The sequence below is a fragment of the Mastigoproctus giganteus genome, chromosome 4 (genome assembly GCF_048544385.1).
Source record: "Mastigoproctus giganteus isolate SK-2022 chromosome 4, ASM4854438v1, whole genome shotgun sequence".
In the NCBI taxonomy this organism is placed as follows: domain Eukaryota; kingdom Metazoa; phylum Arthropoda; class Arachnida; order Uropygi; family Thelyphonidae; genus Mastigoproctus; species Mastigoproctus giganteus.
In genome coordinates this window covers 148,808,534-148,823,176 of record NC_143578.1, presented here as the reverse complement: position 1 = coordinate 148,823,176, position 14,643 = coordinate 148,808,534, and the positions used below count along the sequence as shown (strand labels likewise).

At 41.8% G+C, this 14,643-nt stretch overlaps 1 protein-coding gene across 1 annotated transcript in view; it reads left to right on the top strand.

Moving 5' to 3' along the window:
* LOC150087120 (twitchin-like) overlaps positions 1 to 14,643 on the top strand; it is a 3,511,780-nt gene that overhangs the window by 2,039,380 nt on the left and 1,457,757 nt on the right.

Sequence of the window (14,643 nt, the reverse complement as noted above, 5' to 3'; positions counted from 1 at the left end):
CTCTTAAGTTATTGCTACCCATATGCAGTACTTTGCATTTGTCAATGTTAAACTTCAGTTGCCACTTCTCAGCCCATTTTCCCAACTTATCTAGATCCAGTTGGAGTAGCATACTGTCTTTACTGTCGTTAACAACCCTACCAACCTTTGTATCATCTGCAAACAATCTGCAATCATCTGCAAAGAGATCCCCTAAAGGTCCCAAACCTTTTCCGTTTTCGAAGCTTCCACACATGATATTTTGCCTCTGTAATTAAAAATATCGTGAACATTTTTTTCTTGCCCAAGGGATGATTGAATTGCAAGTAAATTACCTCCTCCAGTGTGAACTGTCTTATCCTCAAAAATCTACAAATTCTCTTCCAAACTTCCTGTGCGAATTGACAGTAATAAAATAAATGGTACACTGTTTCAATTTCGGTACAAAATTCGCATAATCTGTTGCCTGTCTCACTAAATCTATACGTGATATCGTTCACTGGTATGTTTTCATAACCAACCCTCCACGAAAAATCAATATGCGATGGGTAATTTCCACCAATTTTTAGATTTTTAAAAAACAACTGCACATTATGGTTTCCTAAATTTGGCTTTTCTGAGTTAAACAGTGCCCAGTAGAGTCGTTTTAAACCATACTTAAAAGGATCTATATCTTTCTCCCTTAACTGCGTGCACATATCCCGAATTTTTTTGTAATATATAGGAATTGCCTCTGCTTTCGGCCCTAGATAATTGCCGCCTTTAATTAAGGCTGTATTAAATCCCATAAAATATTTTATCAGTACCGCTACTAAATGGTTAGATTACACCATATTAGCCACATCCAGCAGTCTCTTACAGCTACACCTCAAATTAATTTTTGGAATACTTATTCCCCCATCTTCCCATGGTAAAAATAAAAATTTCTGCGCTATCTCTTGCCATTTTCCTCCCCATAGAAACTGAAATGTAGGAACGTAAAATCGTCTCATTGTCCTAGCTGTGATTCCTGTTATAAACACCGTGTATAAGATTATAGGAAGAATTACGGTTCTAACAATAATGGATTTCTTTTCAAAAGAAAATTGTCCCACTTCCCACTCTTTTAAACTTGACCGTATTTTAGTGGTGAGCCCTCCTACAGGTAGAATGGGACTCTCTCTAAACGGATCTCCCAATATTTGAATCGATTTATCTGACTCCACTTCTCGTTGTGGTAAAGGCCGATGTACCCATTCCCCTAACAATTTGATCCTAGTTTTATCTTCATTTATGTTTAACCCCGACTTCTGACCAAAAGAAGTAACGAGTGACATAAATTCTTCCACCACATAACTCGTAGTGAGAGTAGCGGTAACATCATCCACACACATTATACATTTACACTGCTCTGCTTGACCGTATTTTAGTGGTGAGCCCTCCTACAGGTAGAATGGGACTCTCTCTAAACGGATCTCCCAATATTTGAATCGATTTATCTGACTCCACTTCTCGTTGTGGTAAAGGCCGATGTACCCATTCCCCTAACAATTTGATCCTAGTTTTATCTTCATTTATGTTTAACCCCGACTTCTGACCAAAAGAAGTAATGAGTGACATAAATTCTTCCACCACATAACTCGTAGTGAGAGTAGCGGTAACATCATCCACACACATTATACATTTACACTGCTCTGAATAGACAGAACTGAGGCCCCGAATGGCCTCAGTTCTGTCTATTCTTCCCAGTAGTGGTTCTAGTGCTAACGTAAATAACAAAGGACTAAGCGGACATCCTTGTTTTACTCCTCTGTCAAGTTTAATGTTTTTCAAAATTTCTCCATTTATCAAAAGTCATGTGCTACTACGTGTATATAGATTTCTCAGGACTGTAAACAACTGAGATCCTATGTTTGTATCTTTACTTATAGAGAAAAGGTAGTCGTGGTCGATTCTATCGAAAGCCTTTTCTAGGTCGATTGCCACTAACGCTAAATTGTAACTCTTTCGTTTTCGATATTCTAATATATCTTTTAATAGCCAAAGGTTATATTCTATCCGCCTCCTCGGTATACCGTAGCACTGTGTGCTTCTAACTACCTGGGTTACGTTGTGTTTTAACTTAGCTGTCAAAATCTTTGCAAATATTTTGTAGTCACAATTAGACAACGCTATAGGTCTCAAGTTACCAATTTTCATGAAATCCCATCCATGTTTCGGAATGAAAGTAGTATACGCATTTAAAAAGCCTTCGGGTACAACTCCTTCCTGAAAAAATTTGTTAAAGACGGCCAGAAGAATAGGCGCTAACAAGTTCCAAAATTTCTTATAAAATTCAACCCCCAAACCATCCGGTCCCGGCACGCGCCATAATTTACATGATTTCAGAGCCACAGTTAGATCCCACAGAATTATTTCCCTGTCCTGTAATGCTTTTTTCTCGGGTGTGAATTGTCCAATCGTCCAAATGGAGTTGTCTCTCTCTTTTTTCTGCAAAGCAAGCTCTTTTTCATAGTAATTTACAAAACTATTCATAATAGTTAGCATTGTTGAATGTGTGTTGTCATCGTCTTTATTTTTTCTGAACCGTTTTGGCTAAATTATTTAGCCTTAGCCTTTGGTAAATCGCAGCTGAAGGTCTATCAGCCTCCCTAAATTTCAGCTGTATTTTTCACGTCTTTTCTTTCTCTTCTTCCAATATTATACCGTCAATAATCGCTTGTACTTCTGCTGTTCATCACCCTTTCATCCCCCTTCCATCCCCCTTTCACCAATTCATCCCCACACCGTTGGTAAATTCTTTTTTCTTGTAAGAGATCTTTTAGTCTATTTCTGCGTTTTTCGTTTCTTTCCTTAAGTTTTGAGTAATAAAATGTTTTAGCACTTTCTTTAATTTTCGTCCACATTTCCCACTCATTTCCACCTTGCTCTACTATCTTTTTAATAACTGTTGTACAGTTCCAATCCTCTCTCTCCAGAACTGCTGGGTTGAGCTTCCAATAGCCTTTTTCCAGACTAACGTTCGTAAATAAATCTCCCTTCCACATTACTGCCATGTGATCTGAAACTTGTCGACCTCCCACAAATTTCACATGCCTTATCATTGTTCTTTTATCCTTCAACTGACTCGTTCTATAAGTGCCATCTATCCTAGTTCCTATATTATTGGCTATTCTGGTGGCCGCTTGTTTCCCCAGATTTTTTTCCCTCCAGACGTCTACCAAGTCACATTTAGTACAAACCTCGATTAATTCACGAACCCCCCCTGTACCATGATGCATGGTAACCCCCAGAATTTTGTCCATAATGGAGTCAGGAACGGAGTTCCAGTTCCCTGCCATTACAACCCACTGCATCCCCCTCATATAATTGCCCAGACCCTGAAACAGATTTTTCCTTTCTAAAGTGGAATTTGGACTATAGACACAGATTAGTCTAATTGTGTGCCCCCCATAACTCCATTCCACTGCCACAACCCGACCTTCTGTATCCCTCTCCGCCAGTCGTACAGTCCCTAAAATTGGAGGAACCACTACTATTCCCACCCTTGCGGATCGATTTGTCCCAAAGCTCAAAATCCTAAAAACCGGTATGTGTTTTGAAACTGCTGGATGTCCGCTAAACTTGCAAAGTTTGTTTCTTGTAGAAACCAAATCTTCACCCCCATGTTCATCATAATTTGCGCCGACCGGGCTCAGCTGGGTGGGTAAAGTGCCTGCCTGGCAACCCGCGGGTTCAAATCCCGCCTCAGGCTTGGATCAAAGTACTGCAAAAACCTTGGGAGGTGCATTATGGCCACAGAAGCCGATGCGCCAACAACAACCAAAAAAAAAAAAAAAATCCTCATAATTTGCCATATCATCCTTTGTTTGTTAACTACTCTCAGACCCTGTACATTTAACGACATAAATGTTATTCCGGACATTATGAGCAGAACTTTACTAGAACTTCTGCTAAGATATTCCTATGTTCAGCATTTAACTTTAATTTGTTATTGGTGAGCAACACAGTGAGATCTGCAACATTCTTGTTTCTAATATTGGAAATAACAAAATCTCCCCAAGCGAACTGTATATTTACTATTTCACCCTCCTCATTTTCATTCAAAAGAAAAATCGGTTCTCCTCGAGTTTTAGCAATTTCCGCCAAGCTTCGCCTATATTCCCTGTATTCTTTTGTTTCCTACTACATTTAACCATTTTATTCCTTCGTATTCCCTTGTTTGTATGCCCTCTGAATCTGAATCAGATCCCGAAAGTGTTTTGCAATCTATCTTACCACCTGACAAAATTGATACCTCTTCCCCCTCTATTTGTTCTGTTTCGGTCTCTTCTTGAATTTCCTCTGTTCCCCCTTTTGCTCTTTTAGTTTTACCGCTTATTTCTTCCTTCTCCCCCGCTTATGTACATTTTGTACTGTATTTTCCGCTTCCATGTCCTCAGTTAGTTCTGCTTGTTCCGATTGTGTTGCCGACATATTGTACTCTATTGTAAATGTTAGTGTGATTTCTTTAATCTGTATCTCACTCCTCTGTGCTACTATAGTTTCCACGCTCTCAGCGTTAGGCATATCGTTTGGTGGCTCACTCGCTTTCTGCTGTCCTCTCTCACCAGCAACTCTTTTGGCAAACGTGCGTTCCGGGCATTGAATGAATTTATGCATGGAAGCTCCGCATTTTTTACAATTATTAAGGCAGTTGGCCGAAATATGACCTGTGCCATTACAATTAAAACAACGTGATTTTTGGCATTCTGCTCCCAAATGGTCTTTACCTCCACACTTCAAACAAACTTTCTGAACTCCTGGGTAATTTTTTAATAACCTATGACCCATCAAATTGATGATGTTTGGTACAGGCGTTTTTGTGTCAATATGAATTTGCACCGTACCTGTTTCTACGCCTGGCCATTCCTCATATTCTTTCCTGTGAATCTTAACAACCTTACCAAACTTGTTGAAAAAGCTCTCGACAGGACTATTAGACATTTCTACAGGAAACCTGTCAATAGTAACCACTTTGCGTATGTTACCAATTTGCACAGGTTTGATCATTACATTTCTAATAGAAAATCCTTTCAAAACCTTTTCTTTTGCCTCTACTGTTTTCAAGACCAACTGATATTTCTGCCTAGGTAATGGAGTTAATCCTTTTATCTCGTGAACCGAAACAACCTGAGTCACTCCCCGCATTACCTCTCTAATTGGACAAACCTCTGTAATCTGAAACTCCACTGTTCTTTCTCTAAAAAAGAACTGTGCCATAATTAATCTCGGTGATCGTTTCATAGCTTTTTGGCTTCATCATCAGTGAGTGGGCAGGTCCCCTTGTAATGCCATCACAGTTGCGAAGTTATTTCCACAATATGAGAGATGCCAAATGGTGTATAAAATAATGTATTAGAAGATGAAATGCACAAGGCATAATTTCTTATGGATTTAGTTAATTAACTATATAATATTGGTGTAGATAACCATAGTTTAACCATAAATTTGAACTACGTATGTAGTGTGAAAGGCATCATTTTAAGTGTATCTCATATTGTGGTTGCCTTCACAATGAGATAGCTGGTATTGCACTACTTCAAATATATAACATTTGTCTAGTAGAGAAGACTACTGTTATTTATTTTCAGGGGATGCCACCACCCAGATGATCGTTTCGAAGCTATTTGTGAATTTAATGTGAAAAAAACCCATTGGACCAGATCAATTAAACCAAATAAATGAATTATAAAATTCAAACCTATATCACGGAAAATCTTAATTCAGACTTTGAACAGAACTGTTTTGATGAGATCCTAAGAGATCTAGATTTTTATCAAGAAACTGAATTTTGTAATAAACGAAAAAATCCAGGTGCTTTTTTTTCTTTTTTTTTTTCCAAATAACTAAAACCAGTACTTTTGATGAACCTCATCTCGAACCAAACTGCACAGAAGAGGTGGCTCTCCCCATCTTTTCAAAAACTTATCAGACCCTAAACACCATTTTTCCAACTGTAAAAACCTTTGCATGAAAGCAGACATAGTTTGTTTCAAGTCCCATAGACATCCCCTAAAGATCCCAAACCTTTTCCGTTTTTGAACCTTCCACACGTGATATTTTGTCTCTGTAATTAAAAATATTGTGGACATTTTTTTCTTGCCTAAGGGATGATCGAATTGCAAGTAAATTACCTCCTCCATCGTGAACTGTCTTATTCTCAAAAACCTATAAATCTCTTCCAAACCTCCTGCGTGAATCGACAGTAATAAAGTAAATGGTATGCTGTTTCAATTTCAGTACAAAATTGGCATAATCTGTTACCTGTCTGATTAAATCTATAGGTATAGGTATATTCAGGTCTAACGGCTCCTGGGATTTCTCCACATACGTACACTGTATTGGATATGCCAGGGATTTAAAAGTATATGGGTCATGTGGTATGTAGCATGTTGTGCCCTTTTTCATCCAGTCTGTTAACCGCCGGGTCCCTAATGGGACCTGACGTTACCATACCTCACCACGGGGAGGCCGGCCGGGTGTTACCTATATAGTACTCTGCCGGGTCCTGCCACCTACTTTCCTGGGATTTCAATGGCTAGAACCTAAAAAAAAAAAAAAAAAAGTGCTGCTCGTGGTTAGTTATTAGCATTTGTTAGAATAATTTAGAAGCTTGCGAGGGGCTATACACTGAAATAATATTTTCTATATGCCTAAGTGGGTCGGGCAGGAAATTTTGATGTAGTTAAATTTGGATGCATGGGGCTGAAAATGCTGTGAAAGTCAACAGTAAAGGGGATCTGAAGACTGAAGACTGGAGGGAAGAAAAGGAAGTAAGGGGTCGATAGAGAGGATGGCTCCACGATTGCAGTGGAGCAGGCCCGTGCTCCGCCAGAGGGAAGAGATTTGGGGAAGGGAAGGAGTGGGGGGCAAAGCCCCCTCTCCCCATGGGAGAGAAAACAAAACACCGTTCAAGAGAGAAACAGTGTATGTTGAGTCATATGACAACCTTGGATGTCCTTTAGTTCAGGTGCCCAACAGGGCAAGATGGGGTTCTTCTGGTCTTCTGCGGTGTCTTTGACCAAGTTGAGTCAGAGTCTTAGTTGTGTTTCCATTACTCTGGGCCATTGAGGGATGGCTGTTGTCTCATGATTGATATTGTCCTATTCATGGATTTGTGAACTTTTTTGATACCTCCACTCGAGGGGAGGGTAGGGTCCGTTGTCTTGTGAACAGATTTTGCGCAAAACGTGCGAATGCTTTGTAGGTCTCTTCCTCTTGTAGAACGATGTCCTCCTGGTTTCGAAGAAGCGAGTGAATCTTGGTGTATAGTTGACATCTGAGGTCGTCGTATTGGTCACATTAATAGACCAGGTGCTCCCAGGACTCCTCCTGTCCACAGGAGCACCGTGGAGTACCTGAGATTCCAAAATCATATAGCCTCTTTCTAAATGAGCCATGTCTGGTCAATAGGTAGGTGGTTTGGAGTATGGGCGAAAACTAGGCTAGGGAGAGTGGATAAACTTGTTCAACATCCGGTATAAACTTCTTAGTAATGGAGCCTTTGTTAGTGAGGTTCCAGCGATTTTGCCATAGTAATTTCACGTGTTGCAAAATCCGTCTGTTCTCCATGATTTCGGAGTTTGCTGGGTCTGTGGTGAATCCTATATGGGAGACTATTTTTCTTTTGGAATGTTGGTACAGCAACCCCCAGCATGCAATCTCCAAGTCCAGGGGAAGGCATCTTGCCAGGACCTGGAGCATGTGGATTCTCACAGTGCAGCAAGCTCTTGTCGTTATGAGTAATATCAATCAGTGTCATCTCCGGTTTTTTCTTGTTGACAGCTGTGCTAGTCATTGTGTACCAGGCCCCAACTGCATAGGCTAGTGCTGGCATAATGAATGCCTTATAGAGGATGCCAAGAGCCCTCTTCTTCAGGTCCCAGTTTTTCCTAGTGACTCTGGCCATTAGGCTCGCATGTCTTCTTATTTTTGTTCTCAGGTAGCAGAGATGTGGCGTGAAGATGTGGTTTCTATCAAGTATCTCCGAGGTATTTTATTTCTGTTAGCAACTTTATGATTTTCCCATTTATCATAATCTGCGGTGGTCATCTAGGGTCAAGGAATCCTTTGAGAAATATTGAAGTTGCTTTGTCTGAGGAGATAGTAAGGAGATTTGCGCTAGCCCAATTTTGCAAGTTGCTAGTGGCCCGGTTTGCTATGGTCTCCAGTCGTGCCCGGCTGTCAGCCTGCAGCATCAGAACCGGGTCATCCGCATATGCCTGGGTTTTAACATTTGGAATATCCAAATTAAGGAACTCGTCTAGGACCAGGTTCCACAAGAGCGGCCCCAGGACAGAACCCTGAAGGCAGCCCCTGTGGACCAGCCTAGAAACAGAGGCATATGGAGTGGTAACAGTGATTCGCCTGTTTTCAAGATAGGATTTGTGGCATCGATATAATTCTCCTGTGATATGAGCCTTCCGGAGTCTGGCCAGAACAGCAGGCCACCAGAGACAATCAAAGGCTCCTGCGAAGTCAATCGATTTTAGGAGGAAGTATTTTGTGTTGCAGTTTTTAGCTGTTTCAATAATATTTTCCAGAGCCTCTACGGCCGAGCGCCCCTTCCTAAAGCCATATTGATTAGGCGACATGAGGTTTGATTCTTGGAAGTGGTTCTCGATTCTTTGGTAGAGAAGGCACTCAAAGAGCTTGCTAAAGATTGACAGCAAGGCGATTGGCCTATACGACCCTGACATTCCTTGTGGTTTCGTCGGGTTTTTTAAGATGAGTTTTATTTGTGCCGTTTTCCACGATGCCGGGAAGTGGTCCACTGAGAGGCATCGGTTGAGGAGTCCCAATATTGTGTTCGGTATAGTTTCTACCACCTCCTTGAGCATCTCCTGCTCAATTTGATCTATACCAGGGGATTTCTATTTTTCATCCTCGCTGCCACTATGCTGAGCTCCATTGGTGAGAAGGCAGGTTCAACAGCTGTGGTTGTGTACGAGTTATTGTCCTCACATAGTTTTCTTTGTTCCTGGGTTTGAGGCTTGGTTGCAGGAAGGAAGATATGGTCCAAGATATTGTCTATAGAGGATTCCATGTTCTGGTATATGTTCCCTGAGCTGTCTCGTTTGCCATTACGACTTCCCCTCTGGGGAGTTTGTTTGTGTTGACGCAATACACCACTCTCCAGGGGTTAGCATTTTCTTCTTTATTTACTATGTTTTCCCCCGAGGCTTTCTTTCTTTTCTTTATTTTAGCTGTGTAGTCATTTCTGACCTTATGGTACTGTTGACGTAGTACCTTGACCTCTGCCTGTGGCCAGGACTACGTGCCCTCTGAAATATCTTGCGGTCACTATTTACCCTTTTCCGGAGATCTATGAGCTCTGGCACCCACCAAGGAACAGCTTTAAGGGAAGGCATCTTCTTCTTGATGGCTTTATTTGCCGCTTCTGTGATTAGTTTTGTTACCTCTCACTGATGCCAATCTAGGTTGAATTCACTGGAATGGAAGTTTTTTGCTTTCTCTGTCAGCAGCTGCTTAAAAAGTTTCTAATCCGCCTTTGATAGGCGCCTCCGTAGCCAGGTGGGAAGGAGCAGCAGTGCGTAGCACACGCTTCTTGATTAGACCGGGGTTCGAGCCTGTCACCACCAAATACGGAGGATGCGGAAAGGTCAGGGAATGACCACCACATATCCTCAGAGCAATATGGCCTTAGTTGCTAATGCTCCTAAAAAAAAAAAAAAAAAACCAAAAAACGAACCAAAACCGCCTTTGATATGGCGTATCTTGGTAATAAAAGTTGTGTGACATGTTGTGTTTGGAGTGATCGGTGGAGGTTGTAAGTTAACACTCTGTGATCTGAAGTAGTCCAGTGTTGTTGTACCTCCCAAGGAGAGAGGTATCCTGCTATGGAATGACGTGCAAGGGTTAGGTCGATATTAGCTTTCCACATAGTGCTCGAGAAGTTGTGGGGCTGGTTTGGTCTGTTTAGATTGGATAGGTTGCTGCTTGATATGTACTCCTCTAGGCTGGCCTTTGTTTGTTCCTCTCCGTTCTGGTGTCTCACTGTGCCAGGCAGGTGATCTGCAGTTTGCATCAAGGCCTAATATAAATTGTTGTTTGGTAGTTGTTGCTGCAGATTCTGAAGATATTGTATTGTAGGGATTATGTCTTCTCCTGGTCGGGCATAGATGGACACTACGTAAAATTCCCTAGGGACGATGGTATATGGGCGCAGACTGCCCAGGTTGTGCACAGGTCTGTTATCTTAGTTACAGTGAGGTCAGGATTACAAACAGCGATGGCAGCCCAAGGAGTTTCACCATCCACTTGCACAATTTTAAACTGTAGTGGGTACCCTCTAACTTGATATTTATGTGTGTAGGGCTCTTGTAGAAGAAGTAGGTCTAGCTTCTCTTCTTTAGCTTTCTTAACTAGCTGTGCTAAGACCACTTTAGCATTAGCATTAGTAGAGGCATTTGATGCAAGAAAGCAAGCTTATGCAGCATCAGCCAAAAAAAAAAAAAAACCCACTTCCACTTCACCCCTCTGTTCGTTCAAAATACCTGTCCAGCTGAGCCTTAAACTTATTTAGGCTATCAACCTCCACCACAAGGGATGGCAGTCTGTTCCACCAACCAACCACCCGCTGGCTAAAGGCAAATTTCCGCACGTCTATCCTACATCTGTCTTTCCTCAATTTGAATTTATGCCCTCTCAGGTGATTTTTCTGAGCTAGAGGAAGAATCCCATCAGCATTGAGCATGCTTAAACCATTCAAGGCTTTATACACCTCTATCAGATCACCTCGCTGGTGCCTAGTCTCCAGACACTGTAATTTGCAAAACTTAAGCCTTTCTTCGTAAGAGCACCCCTTTGTTCCATTCACTAATCTTGTTGCCCTTCTCTGTACTCGTTCCAGCAGCTCTACATCCTTCTTGAAATGAGGCCTCCAGACCTGTATACAGTACTCTAGGTGTGGCCTGACCATTGTCTTGTACAATGGAATAATCACCTCCTTATCCCTGCTGGAAAAATTCCTGTATATCATTGACAATACTCCATGAGCTACTCTTGCAGCCCGTCTGCACTGCTCAGAGAACTTCATATCTGCCTGCACAATCACCCCCAAGACCCTTTCATTCTCTACCACTGTCAGTGTAGTACCACAGAGTTGATACGTTGCTCTGGGGTTGCTGTTTCCCATGTGTAGTACTTTACATTTGTCAATGTTAAACTTCATTTGCCACCTCTCAGCCCATCTGCTCAACCTTTCCAGATCCTGTTGCAGCAGTGTAGTGTCAGTAGTGTTCTTGACAACCCTGCCAACCTTTGTATCATCTTCAAACTTGGACATTAAGCTTGATATACCATCATCAATATCATTTATAAATACAGAAAACAATAATGGACCCAACACTGAGCCCTGAGGGACTCCACTAATAACATTAGTCCACGATGAGCAGTGTCCATTGATTACCACTCTCTGTCTTCTCCCACTCAACCACCCCTTTATCCATAGCAGCAATTTGCCTCCAATGTCACACTGCTCCAATTTGTGTAGCAGTCTTCCATGTGCAACAGTATCAAAAGCCTTTCTAAGATCCAAGTATATAATATCAAAGTTATTTCCTGCATCCAGTTCTTTTGTGACTGCATCATAGTATCCAATCAAGTTGGTCAGGCAAGACTTCCTCTTAACAAAACCATGCTGTGTCTGAGCTATAACTGAAGTCTTGTCTAAATGATCCTGCAGTGCTTCTTTAACCAGTGCCTCCATTAATTTTCCTGGAACAGAAGTTAAGCTCACAGGTCTATAGTTACTTGTGTCAGCCTTTGATCCTCCTTTGTGAATTGGGGTCACATTTGCACATTTCCAGTCTATGGGTACCTCCCCTGAGTCCAAGGAAGCTCTCATAATTATGGCTAAGGGTTTGCTTACTTCCTTTGCTGCCTCCTTTAATATAACTGGATAGATCCCATCCACCCCGGGTGCCTTTCTTGTGTTTATCTTCAACAGTTTCTCCTCCACTTTACTCCCAGTTATTTCAAGATTCTGTAGCTTACTGCTAGAGTTGAATACACCTCTGGCATTCCCCTCGCTGAATAACTCCTCATGTGTGAATGTCGATGCAAAATATTCATTTAGTTTGTTAGCTACCTGAGCAGGATCATCAACAGTTGACCCATCAATATCAAGTGGACCAATCTGATTCATCCCCTTCCTTCTAGAGTTTACATAAGTAAAGAACTCTTTGCTGTTTTTCTTTGCATCCCTTGCCAAGGATTTCTCGTAATCTGCCTTCGCCTGCCTAACCTCCTTTGTAACTTGGTTGCATATCAACTTGTATCTATCATAGGCTTCTGTGTCATGTGTTAATTTGTAAGTATCCCATGCATTTTTCTTCTCTGCCATATGCCTCATTAGTTCATCTGACATCCATTTTGGCCTAAACCTTGAACAATATTTCTTAGTTGGTATGTAAAGCCTAGTAGCTTCCAAGATAAGTTCTTTGAATGCTTCCCATTTTGAATTTGCTGTTGGTAACATCATCAGTTGGTCCCACTGTATAGAATTTAAATACTGTCTCAGTCCATCGTAGTCGCCTTTACGGAAGCAATAACCCTTCCCTTTACCCCTAATGGTAGTTACCTCATTGAGTAAATCCCACTTCAGCACACTGTGATCCCTGCCACCTAGTGGTTCATTTATCTGCAGATTCTTAATGCACGAAGAATCACTGCTGATAATCAAATCAACAGTATTACTCCCTCTAGTTGCCTCCCGAACATGCTGATGTAGAAAACAATCATCCAATAAATCCACAAAAGCCCTGCTAGTGTGTGAGTAACCAGCCCCCAAATTCCAGTCAATATCTGGGAAATTAAAATCTCCCATTATAAGCTCCCACTTTGGAGCATTGTGCATTGTGTTGTGCTATCTTCACCTTTGACATGTTATAGTAGTTGTTATTACTCTACATAATTGATTCTCAATTGTTGCACACCCTTAGCTTTAATGTAGACAGGGCATTTACTGTCCCTGATAGAATGATCCGATGGTAACTTCATGGCCCTACAGTTTGCACAAACCAGAGTTTCCGCTTTTTTTGGGCAGTTGTTATATTCATGCCCAGTGTTGGCACAGTGACCACAAGTGGGTTGCAACTGCTTGTAGGTGTGTGTCTTGTGGCCAAAGCGACAACACTGGAACCATTTGCTCTCTGAAATGGCGGCTGCCTCAGTTTACATAGATTCTGGATTATTGGCTCAGGATTCTCCAAGTGGCTGGAGACAGTTCAATGATCCAGTTAGCAGAAATTCCATTTCTGGACTTTGTTTTATACCTCGGTATGATATGTTGTCGTGGCTCATCGCCGGTGGGTACTGACAGGAGTTTTTGGTATAGATCTCCTGAACAAATTCTTCTGGGGTTACGTCTTTGTCGATGCCTAATATTAGTATGCTTGGTCCCTTCTCTTTAGGCGGTTCAGCTATGAGGCCTAAGGAGGGTATTTTAGGATTTTGTAGTATTCCCCGTAGATCTTCCTCTGTATCAGTCTGTATTATAACTCCAACGTTTCTTGTCTTTCTGACAGATCTAATCTTCGTGTGTTTCAAGTCGTCCTTAAGCTTTTCGATTACTGTTTGTTTCACTTCCTCACTCATTTTGTGGACTTCGTTTGACGTTGGTTTCAATATTACTACGTGTGGTTTGGTGATCGGGGTTTTCTTGGGGGCTATTACAGCCAGACCTGCAGGACGGTTTCCATTTGTAGCGTTGATGTTGTTCCTCAGAACCTGTGAATAAGTGGGAGCACGCTGTGGCATGTGGTTTGCCCCACTGTTTTGGAGGACCTCCAATTTTGCTGTGGCAATTTCCTTATCTAGCTGGGTTTGTCCCAGGGTGGTCTCCATTTTCATCGAAATGGAGGTGATGTCTGCATGGAGAAGAGCTGTAATCCTGTTGGTTGGCTCCTTAAAGTGGCTCTCCAGTGAGGCCAGGAGAAAGGGACTGCTCCAGGACGGTTCCTTCCAGGAGAGCTGGGTCCATGGGGGTCTCTTGTTGTTTATCCCATGGCTTTCCTGAGGCTTTGTCATTTTGGGTGGCAATTTGCTCTGTGGATTCCTTGTTTTCACTTTGGGAGTGAGTCTTCCTATCAGTGTTCGGTACAACATATTTCTTGTACTTTCGCTTGGAGGTGGAAGCTCCAGATTGTGGGGATCAGAGTCCTCGTAGCAGTCCACTATGACCGGATCATCACTGTGAGCTGTCTGTGAAATAGGCGCTCCAGAATTTCTTGATATCTCTTCCTTTTCCATCATTTTCGTATTATCGGGTTCACTTTGGATAATCGAGTCCATATTGTTTTCATTCAAGAGAGGAATGAAAGGGATGTCGAATGACACTAGGTAGGTGTTTGTAGTGCAATTATTAGTCTTGCAGCAGAGCAATAAGTTTTTGGATTGTCCCCCACTCCAAAAATAGTGGGGGGGAAGGTTGTTCCAAGATCGGCCCAGAAGGATACTGTTACTTTCTGTACGATGGCCGTGGACATTAGCATAGACATTTGATGCAAGAAAGCAAGCTTATGCAGCATCAGCCAAAAAAAAAGAAAAAAAAAAAAAACCACTTCCACTTCACCCCTCTGTTCGTTCAAAATATCTGTCCAGCTGAGCCTTAAACTTATT